Genomic DNA, 12,140 nt, shown 5'->3' with positions numbered 1-12,140 from the left:
ACCCAAAGTGCGGCTTATAATCAGGTGCGGCTTATATACGGACAAAGAACAAAAAGTTGCTGTTTTAGTTTGGAGGACAGGTGTCTGCTGAGAAAGGCAGGAGTTTCTCTTTGAAATGGAGAATGCAAACCCCCTCCCTCCAAATTATTATAATTTTGAAATCAAGGGGCTTTCAGGCAAAGATATGGGAATTAGGAATAACAGTTCTTTACTAGGGAAATTAAAATAGAAATACAGTACTACAAAAAACAAACCCCAAACACTGACAGAGTCAGAGTACAACCTGACACCCCATCAGGCAGGGTGTTGGTAGCAGTCCCATTAAATGGTGGCTGCATCCTCCTGCAGTGACAGATGTGGCTCAGTTGGAGCAGTGCTCCTGTACAAGGTGCAGTTTCCCTCTAAAGGTCCTTGGTGATGTGGAGAAATCCGGTTTTCCTCTGGAGTCCAGTGGAGAAAGGGGTTCCCTTAGTGTCCCAAAACCTCTGTTTTTATCTTGGTAAGAAATGTTGGGCTCTTCCCCCTGGCTGGAGCAACTTTCAATGGGATGCAGTAATTTTATCAGTCCCACAGTGGGACTCAATGGCCATGAGCAGAAAATGACTCGCTGGAGGAAGGATGGATTGTGAAAAGATAAAGAACAATGCTCTGCCTGGTTTCAATGGATGACCCATTAGCAGAATATCTGCCATTGAGATAAGGATCACTGTCCCCACCCTCAACAGATGGTGATAGAACAGATACCTTTTATCACACTCTGTATTGTAACCCAAGACAGTTGCTGAAACCCAGACATGCAGCTTATAATCAGGTGCGGCTTATATATGGACAAAGAACGAAAAGTTGCCGACACCCAGAAGTGTGGCTTATAATCGTGAAATTACTGTAATAATTTTTAATTATGGCATACTCAGTAAGTGAGACTGACAAGTCTGGTGTGTACTGGTGAGCAGGGAAAGGCTAAGAATCCTAGCCTCCAAAATACCAAGAGAAGTAATTGTCTAGCTTGTTGAAAATATAGGGATTCTTTTTTTTTTTTTTTTTAAAGCACAGAACTTTCCTAGCTAGTCACCAGTATCCTTAGGAATAATTTCAACTGGTTTCCAGGGGAAACAGGCAGGAATCTCGTAAATTCGTTCCTGCCTATGAATACCTGACCCTTTACAGAAACAGAACTACAATTATAAGGAGAGGTGCTCTTTCAGACACCAGAGGTCATAGGTTTCCTCCCTTTTCCCTTCTAGCAAAAATACTTGGAATTAGTAGGACTTAAGAAACTAGTCTGATCCTCTGTAATGAAAAGCAGCCTTTTTCAAGTCCATCTCATGCATTGCCAAAAATTTGTAAAAAAGAGGGAAAGTTGAAACATCTCATTTACTTTTGGATGACAAAAGGCAGTTTCAGAGCATACATGAACCTAAAACACTTCTCTTCCTTGATCAGGCAGGATTTAGGGACATCCATGGATTATGACCTAAGCTGTGTTTTCTCTCACATTCTCTGATTTTCTCAAGCTCAACAGATGATGCTAAGGAAGAGAGCGTTGCTGAATGAGCACAAAGATCTAAATGCATGTAGGCTCTGCAAGTACAGAGAACCACAGAATATTCTGAGCTGGAAGGAATCCACAAGAATCACCAAGTCCAACTCTTAAGTGAATGGCCTATACCGGGATCAAACCCACAACCTTAGCATTATTAGCTGGAAGCAACCACATCACAGACATCCGGCAGAGAATTCACCAGTGAGTCAAAACTGACACTCCTCCGGCACACGAACAGAATTACTAAGTTTGTACTCAATACAGGGGGAGCAACTGGTCAGTGCAGAACTTGAAATAGGACACTGGGGTGACAGAAAATCTGTTTTTGAGTGCTTCTTGCCCAACAGCACCAACATGCACACCATCTGAGCTTGTGGCACTGCTCAGCCTCTGCAGCACTCTCAGCAGCCTCCATTGTTCCATCCCATAAGGGAAGGACAGTAAGGCCATCACATCTTCCTGACAGTTTTATTGTGCAATTCCAGAGCTGGATCTTCAGGCTATTTTCTCTCTGTGTTGAGACATCCACAAGTTATTAATTTACTATATGCCCATCACTGTCTTGATTCTTTTGTTCAGTCAAGAGTGCCGTAAGTCAGTGTCCTTTTTTCAGGACTGTAACACAAGCACCTTACCGGTGCCAGTGCCTTCGGGCAGCGATATCTGCAAATCCTGCACTTCCCAGTCCACAGCAGTGCAGGCAGCTGTCAGAAATGGCAGCCAGCTCCATCCTGTCCTCCTTGGCTCCAGTTCCTGGAACACAAGTCCCATTCCTATCTCTGCTGACCAAGGGTAACCTCTGGGGCAGAGGTGATGGGCTGGGCTGGAGATGCAGTACCTGCACATGAGTCAGCAGCGCAGGGTGGCTCCTGCCTGCAGGTGTGGGCCTGAACAGCAGTGCAGCAATGACCACAGGTAACACCAACCTGGAGGCATCTCACAGCCAACAAACAGCTGAGCAAATGGCTCAGGTCCCACCTTGTCCTTCAAAACATGTCCTTATTCAGGTTCGTGCAGCACCAGCTAATACAAGACAGAGACTGCAATTGTACTAACAAGTACAGCACCTGTCCCAAAAAGTCCACATGGCTTATTGGCAATCCATGGCCTTGAGGTGTTCCAAGAGAGTAGCTGGGGGGGCAGAGTGTGGAGATCCTGCTCCATCTTTCAGCTGAGGGAGGAAATCACACCCTAAGCTGCTACTGCTGTTATCACCCTGTTCCTGCAGCTCCTGACAATTCCAGGTCTGCTGCCCTTATCTGCTAGAAGATCTGCCAGCCAAAAGACGACACACACGTCTTGTTATGACAAATTGCTTAATTACAAGTTTGGCAATATGTAATACTTTGTATTTGCTGCTATCGTTAAAGCTGAAGAAAATGAAAAAAATATCCATTACCCTGGGAAAAAAGTCTACTCTTACCATAAATTTCTGATAAAGAAATGAAGTAGGTTCCAGTTTAATCACACCAGCAGTAAATCAAATATCAAATTTAAAACAACGAATTACAAAGAGCCTCCTCACAGTCACTTAGCATTGATAAATTAGTAATGTAATATTAAATTATTCATATCTTTTTTTTTTCCTTAGGACTATAATGATATACTGTACACAGCACTGATAATTTACTTAGGCTGAGTCCATTCATTTAATTATGCTGCTAAACTTGGTAGGCCAATTGGTCATCATGAGAGTTTCCAGGCAAGCTAATCACAAATATATAGAACATGTCCCTTATTGTCCCCAGCGGCTAAGTGCTAAAATGCTATTTAGTGCTCAGAAGGTTAATGTCCTGCTTATGTAAATTGTCCAATTTAACATTCAGCAGCAGTATCATAAATTCTGGCTCCAGGATTTCATTAAACGTATGTTCAAACTAGTTGACCTTAAAGGTTAACAAGCACAAGTTAAACAGGACAATTATTTAACTCGCTTCTTATCAAGAGACTGAAGCGCTCTAGCCATTTAATAGTTATGCATACTTCACAATTAGAATTCTTAAAAGGTCTCTGATAAAGCGGCAGGTCATGAATTTTCATAAGGATGTCAGATAATAACTATTTATCTGCACTTGTTTTTCTTTCTTATAAACTTAAACTTTGATCTTAACATTCAATTAGAAATGATTCCACAGAGAAAGACTAGGTGACTCAAGGAGCTTGTCTTCACATTAATTTGAATCTAAATTAAGCTTTAAAAACATTGCATCCATATTGTCTCCTACAGAAATTAATTCAGAAGTTAGCGACCTATTCTTCATGCAAAAACCATTTCAGCCTTTCAGCATTGGGCGATCGAAAACCACTGAATGCCAAATTATTACATCAGGTTAACAACTGCATTTTAATGCAAATCACAGGAAGAAAACTCTCCCTATACATCACGAAATAATTTGTATCATACACAATCAGCTTGCCTCGTACTACCTAACCAAAGATGAAGACAGATTAGTCGAGATCATTCCTTTTTTACGCTGCCCTATTTCTCACACAGCCTCTTTTCCGGAGGCCTTGGTGAAATATGAACAGCAGCAGCTCCTGGAAGTGGCTGCCAAAGCCACTGCTACCAATGGCAGTGGTGATGCATTGAGAGCAGCTCCTCTGCTGACATTTCAAATCCCAAACACAACTTCTAAATGCAACAGGATCAAGTCATAGCTTCAGGGATACATTAAAACAGTAAACATACACGAGAAATCTCTGGAGATGACAGTACCTATATTCCAAGGAAGTCATAAGAAACCTTTTTTATTTTTTTCCAAGCTCAAAGGTACAAGGTGATTTCACTTTCAGATAAAATAGCAACTACAGTTTTATACTTATAAATCATGCTATTGCCACAGTATTTTAGAAGGAAAGGAAATGCAAGAGAAATTGAATAGTTATCTGAGAGAGAAAAAGTCTTTTCCTTTTTCAATATGATTATGCTTTCATCCAGCTCATGAGGCTTTTTTAATTTTTTTTTTCAGATTGGTTCCTGAGGGTGTCTGCTGAAAATAGGACCACAGGCCATTTTAGAACTAGGGCCTCATTTTTTTCAGTAATACATATTAAAAAAATGCAGGTCAGCTAGAGTAAGTCCATGAAGATGGGAAGTTGGCTACCATTTTCCAGTCCTCTATTTTAAAAGTTTTCTCTCCTAAAAGAGATCAGAAAGCCACAGACTTTGGCAGTCAGGACAAATAGTCAAGAATAAAGTTACGTCATCTAAGGTTTGAGGGGAAGGAACTAAGTCCCTGAGAGAGCTGCTACCTGCAGTACATTTAAGCAGCCCAAGGAAGTGTGATATATTCTAATTTTGTGAAATTAGTAGATTACTTTGGCTTGCTTCGCCAGAGTTTTGTTTCCTAAAAGCACTGTAATTTAATGATGGCAAAGCAGCACATGATGAATACTCATCTGTCTTTCTAAAGGTAATTGAAAACGTTGCAGAAAGAAAAGAATTTTCTAGCATCCTGGAAGTGACAGCTTTTTATGACCTCATGTGTGGCTCCTTTTCCAAACTTCATCTTTTGAATTCTGGCTTGAAATTCTTCCTGAAAGAGGACATAAATAAAACTGAATGGCTAATGGACTAAAAACACTTATGATCAGGTTTTCATAACGAACATTATTAATGGCTTCCTTTGCACATGCACTGACATATAGTGCAATACTCATTTCTAAAGTAAGATTTAGAGCCCTATTTGCAATAAAAAGCTAACAGATGCAAATAAAAAATGAGAGATTCCATTACATAGCTACACACAATGGATTTCTATTAAAGATAAACAGCAACATTTTCTTCTAAAGGCAGAAAGAGCTTCATTAGAAACTCACACATGTATGTAGGATTCACATTAATCTTCCCAGACATGGGTATGTTTGTTTTATTGCTATCAACAGTACTAAAACCTTGGGTCGGGTTTTTGAGTAGCAATGGATACACACATCCTATTTTGGCTCTTCCTAGAGTTGTGAATCTTCACACCTGAAAAATCAGGTTGAGAGAACCCAGATTATCTCCAAACAATGCAAAAAAAAACACCAAGTAGCAAAAAAACTCCAAACCAACCCTTCCAGAAAAAACACAACACCACCAAAGAAATTTTATATCCTTCTGCCCGACTTCTAGTCTTTCTCCCACATCATACTACCACCACCTTTTTCTCTTTAACAAGCACTAACAAGACAGAAATTAAATCCAGAAAGGAAGACAGACAACTTGAAGACTTACTATTGTATAAAAGTATGTCCAATTATTGGTTAAGATCACCACAAATCCTCTGCTCACAAATCCAAGATTTAGGTAAAAATTTTTTCCCTATTTAGAAAGGCAAGTCATTTTTCCTGCTGCCACCCTGGGACCCCAGGCAGCCCCATTCCTGCAGATCAAAGGAAGATCCTGTCAGCATGGGGAGGTTCACTCAGGCAAGGAGGCTGAACAGCTCCACAAGCCTGATTTATTCCACAGGACTTACTCTCACAACAAACCCATGAACATTTACAGAACCGCTTTTGAATTTAAAGGTAAAGCTTATTTCTCCAACTCCAAGTTCTTTCAATAATTTCCATAGATCCATTCCAAACATCCAACTCATTGCATCAAAAGAAATTCTGAGATTTCACTTGCATTAATTATTTCTGGTGGGGTTGTGGTGAAAAAAAACCAGTTTGAGTTTAGTGTCAGTATTCAGATGAAAGCTGAAAGAGCACTACTATAACAGTTTTGCTCACTAGTAATTCCATCATTAAGATACATCACTAGAAGTGTATAGGCAAGAAAATGAACTTAGCAAACAATGACTAGTAATTATGGTTTTGCACAGGCAACAAAAATACGGCATGTAATTCTATTTTGCTGGAACACAGTGAGGGATTTGCTTCTAAATTTGGGGGAACCAGGAATTTATTCACTTGTCTTTTACTAAAAAGGAAAGACTCCTAAAACACTTTGAAAAATAGTCCCAATGTCAATTGGGAGGGTGCCTGTTGTTAGAACCCAGGGAAACTTGATGATGACAGATTGGATGATGAATCTCTCCAGCAAGTTTCTTATGGAATGGGCTTCTGGCTTGACAGAGCCACCTCTTCCTTTAATTCAACATGTCTAAACATACATTCACTGAAGAGTTTATGTCCCTTTAGATATATCCCAGGGCTGGTAATACTCTTGATAGATCTCACCTCAATTAAATGAGTCTTAACTACTATTGTTGGCCAAGTTCTCCTTCAGCTGAAGGAGTATTAACTGAATTCACTGACTTGTAGATGATTTTCACTGTGAGGAGAAGGGAGTGGAGGAAGTGGAGGAATTGATTTTTAGGAATAAATTAGTTTGCAGCAATACATCTGAATGCAAAGTTTAGTTTTGTATGTTTAAAGTATTCTTGTGACCTTACTTCTAGGAAAGTTCAGGCTTCTAAAAGCATACTAATCTGAGAGTTATGACAGGAGACCAGTTGTAAACCAATTCCCATTGTGCATCAGTTGCTAGGAGGAAAAAAAACCAAATATTTTACAGAATATTTGCTGATATGAGAATTATGGTTTTTCATCAGAATTGGGTGCAAGTAGCACACCCCAGTAACAGTTCTTGTGCCTGCAAACTCGTGTATTCACCAAGGCTTCATCAAGGTAATTACACACAGGCTTAGTAAGCATGTTTTAAGAACTCAGGGAGAGATTCTGTATGCTGAGAAGTCACAGGCATAGAAGTCTTGCTGAAGAGGGGTTTAGAAGCTTTTTGAATCTGGACTTCATTTGGTTGTTTGGGGTTTTTTTACTGACTGGTGTAGGATAACTTCTGTGTCAGGTGGTACTGAAGGGAGGTCTATCAAAATCTGGTATTAAATGAAGTGCAAGCATTTGTGCACCTGCTGATCTTGTGCAAACAAGCTTGAAGTAAAGTACAAGTTCAGCTAAAACCCAGAATTTTCCTGTCTTAGGGTTTAAAAAAATAGATCATGAAAATTTTAAGCTAGTGTAACATGATTTTTCTTTGGCTCTTACACCATTGCACAAGGGTATTATCTCATCTTCCTCCATTATCCCAGTACAGATTTTGCTTTGTAGTTGCAATACTGTTTTTGGCTCACTCTTCTGCATCTCTATTTTATAATGACTTTTATGGCCAATGTGAAATCACTGCAGTGAGGCTTCAAGTGGTTTTGTGAAGACTGTTATAATAAGGAACAAAGCAGATCTGGAAAGCTTTACTATTTGAAGTAATAATTAAGTATACTATAAAAATATTTAGGTGACAAATATATAAAGCTTTCAACTAAAAATATATATACACTTCCCCGAGATTATTCTGTAGTAGGAAATGACTCATAATTAGTCACCTGGCAGAATTATCTTTCTCTGCATTTTGTTGCTTTGTAACTTGTGTCCCTGCACAATCCTCAGTGCATACAAGCTAATTCACTATTCTGGCACCCTTGTCCCACTTGGAAGTTTAATGACGACTTGGGCATTAGGCATTTGGATTTCCTTCTACTACAGACAGGTCTAGCCACAATCTCTTCTGTGATTCCCAGGGAGCAGGAGACAACTTTCTGAGCTTACCTAAGTTTTTCTGATTTTTCATACATGCAAGTTTGTTCTTCTCTTCACTAATGATTACTGAGAAGTCTTGAAATTATCAGCCATAGCTGACAATAATTTAAATGTAAAAAACCCATCCCTAAAGCCTTAAAGATTTGGATAAAATATTCATTGACCATCTTGTTCTCCCACCTGTCCTCCTTGACGAGTCCTTAAACATTTAAAATCTACTCAGAACACAAACCCACACTTTTGGGAACAAGCTCTCTTTCTCAGTTGCTTATTGTAGCTCCAGCCAACTCTTGTGATGCAAGTATCAATAAAATGGAAAAAATCTGACATGAATTCCTACAATTCCAGTTGGTTCATGTTTTGAACTTGATTATGTCAAGCAATACATCACTACCATAATTCATTCCTGTGAAACATAGGAATAAGAATGATTATTGAGTGTGAATAAATGAATGAATGGGGCTAGGGAAGAAACACAGAAAAAAATAAGATTTAGGTACATATTAGGTAAATAAAGTCCTTTTATCTCTTTTTCATTTTTTCATGTTGATGAGGAAGAAAATAATAATTGCTCCTCAACATGACACATAAACTTACACATCATTTAAACCAGGAAGCTGTTTTGCAAATGGCACCATGGTGATATATAACAATCAACAACCGCATGCAGAATAAATGGTGTCAAATAATAGGGATAGTTTCAAATTCAAGTACTTGAAGTTTAGAAAACACAGATTTAAGACTACCCAGCATCAGTTCACGCATACACAGGGTGCAAACCTGTTGCATTCAGTGGGCAAGATTTTAGAATTTCTTTTTAGAATAATTTTTCAGTCCATGATTCTGAGCTTGGGGTTTTTTTAATGTGCACAAGAGGTCTTGTATTTTCTATGTTTTTCATTGCTGAAGTAACTAACAGTTGCACTCAGCTAAGTCCACAAACATGTTTATGTTTAAAACTACAGGCATAAAGGTTTGCAAATGTTGTATTTACCACTCTGTGTCTTCCTCCTAAAAACATTAAGATTTACTGCACTGGTGTTTGTGAGGTTCAGGGATCAAATGAATTCACATGGAAAAAAGAAAGTTTCCACCTGACCTTGCTGGGAGCTGGACTAGAACTCTCATGAGGTAAAACATTTGCAGAGGACCAGGCAGTACTTTATTATGATTTATTAAATGTCAGTTTATATGAGTTTTATTGAATATGAGATTAGAGCAGTAGTTATTATATGACAGCACAGTATTCTGTGATTTACTCATGAACTGCTCTTTTTTTCTTCATCTGCAAATAACCTGCAGAGCTGAGGGGGAAACATGGCATCAGCTAAACCAAAGAAATGGAAATGAGAATAAACATGTTTAAATCTTGGGGCACTGGAGAGCTTTATCATGCTCATCTCCTATTTGGTGTTATTGATCTCTCTTAGTGCAGGAATCAGGCAATGAATATGACCTACAAAAGTGGCAAAGATTTTAAACTTTATTATACGTGGAATTCAGTCGTCATTGGAACAGAAAGGACAATTATTCAGGGGATATGTGCAAGTCAAGGCAATTTGTTCAGAAAGGGAAGAGGAAGAGAGGGATAGCAGCCATAGGAGAAAGGTGGAAAAGAAAAAATAGCTGGAAAGATTCAAAACACTTAAGCGTTCAGCTGGGATAATATGGGCTCAGATCTTGGGAAGCTGAGGATAATGGCACAGGAACATGGGAGGGTGGCTACAATTCTCCATTTTCACAGATGCCGGTAAGAATTTCCATCACAGAACAAAGGGTTACATTTGTAATTATCGTATTATTTTTTTCATTTCTATTCTATTGAAATTTAAGCATGAAGAACTTGATACAAAGGCTACTGAAGGCATCTATGGGTGTCTAAATTTATGTCCACACCCATCCAAATAAGCCAAAACTGGAGTCCTTTTATTTAGGCTTTTGGTGGCCTGTACCCAAGGTATCGAGAGGCTCCACTCCAGAATGGAGATTACAGCCAAGAACTACAGCATGACTCAACTTTTTTAGGAAGGGTAATCCTGTCTGCCTAGGCAAGACTTCCTTTGCACAGAATGAGACAAGCCTGTGGAGACTTTCCCACAGGAACTAAGAGTAGTGCAAAACTTACCCTGTTTGCTCAAGCACAAGGTATGTTACTCTGACCTTGTTTTCCTTTATATAAAACCACTGCACATTTCCCTGTGAGTCTGTACCTTTGTGTTGAAAAACATCCTGCAAACTTCCTAGAGACAAACTGAAAAGAGACTTATGCAGATGTTGGTCACTGTGTTGCTGGGATCTACAAATTCATTGTAACTATAGAACACACCAGGACACAGAAACTGTACAACTCCAAAGAGAAACCAAAGGGAAGTTTAGTCTTTATTTGTTTTCTCTTAAAAAGACAGACAAAGAGACCTGGGGTTATTCAGCCTGGAAAAGAAAAGGCTCTGGGGAGACCTTATAGGACCTCTCATTACCTAAAATAGCTTAGAAGAAAGTTTAGAGGGACTTTTCACAAGGTTGTGTGGTGACAGGACAAGGGATGGTGGCTTCCCACTGACACAGGGCAGGTTTAGATGGGATATTAGGAAGACATTCTCTGCTGTGAGGGTGGTGAGACACTGGTGCAGGTTGCCCATAGAATCTGTGGATGTCCCATCCCTGGAAGTGTTCAAAGCCAAGCTGGACGGAGATCTAGCAACCTGGTCTAGTGGAAGGTGTCCCTGCCCATGGCAGGGATCTGGAACTGGATGAACTTTAAGGCCCCTTTCAAACCAAACCATTCTATTGATTCTATGTATTTGCTGTTGCTATTTTTGTAATGAGGAATACATAGCCACTGCTTCAACCGAGTTTTATTTCAGTATAGTTGATATTTAAACTTTCAGCCAAAAAAATTAAATTTTAGGGAAAAAAAAATTAGGATTGCAAATTCCTGTGCCATCCTTTTTGTAGTTTTGGGTTGGATTTTTTCCTGATGTTGGCCCTGGTCCACCCACAGATCAAACTTTTGTGCACTTGTTTCATTAGCTAAGGTTTAACTGCAGACCCATATGCCAGCTTGTGCCTCTGCTGCTCTTCAGTCACAGCTCATAATAAACTGATAAACTGGGATGTAACTGCTGCTTTGTCTGGTTTGGAAAGAGTCTGTAGTCTGGTTATGCCTCCAGCATTCCTCAGACCACAATTTCAACACAGAAAACATTCAGACCAGAGTGATGGGAGACAATGACAGTCATCTGAAATGAGGTTTGGCAACAAATTTTCTGACAAATGCTCTGGGATAATGCTCGCAGAGAGAATTGTGCTCTCGGAGATGTGACTTGTTAATTCAGTCTGAGGGAAGAAGATTCAGAGCCGTCATTTATTGGAACCTATTACAGGACTTAATCTGAAGATTCTGACATACTTCCAAGACAAATAGGCTACCACAAGTGAGACATGTTCAATAAGGTGTGTATTGTAGGAAATGAGGGCTGTAATTGCCATGCTGAGAGAGCTTGTTGTCTATGCAATTTAATGACCTTCCCCTCGCAGCGTCTCTTCCGACACAATGTGGTTCAGAGATGAATCATGCCAAGCACATGGAAAGGGTCTTTATCATCACACAGCAGACTTGACCAAATGGTTGCTGCTTATTATTGGTGGGCACCGTAGGATTTGAGCCCCACAGAGTAAAACATTAGGAATTACACCTCCTGTAATGCTTGGGCCTCTTCATTAAACATCATGGGGGTGTTTATAGTTTCCTTGTTACTCTGCAAATCACAGCAGTGGCCCCAGTTTTTCAGCACACATTTTCTTTTTGCTTGTAACCATGAGTTAGACTGAAATTTGTATCAGATAGCTCCACTCAGCAGCACAGATTATGACAAAGAAACAAGAAATCCAATCCTGTTTGTCCTCAGCACTTAACCAAGACATACTCAAGCCTTTTAATCTTTCCTTGTGAAACAGTTTCCCCAGTCATGTCAGAATATCTGTCATCATTTTCTGACCTCTCTCCAATTTCTAATTTTCCCACCTGATGCTGAGGCAGGAAAAGAAATTTCCTATC

Source organism: Catharus ustulatus, chromosome 3 (genome assembly GCF_009819885.2).
Source record: "Catharus ustulatus isolate bCatUst1 chromosome 3, bCatUst1.pri.v2, whole genome shotgun sequence".
Classification (NCBI taxonomy): domain Eukaryota; kingdom Metazoa; phylum Chordata; class Aves; order Passeriformes; family Turdidae; genus Catharus; species Catharus ustulatus.
This window is presented reverse-complemented; position numbering follows the sequence as displayed.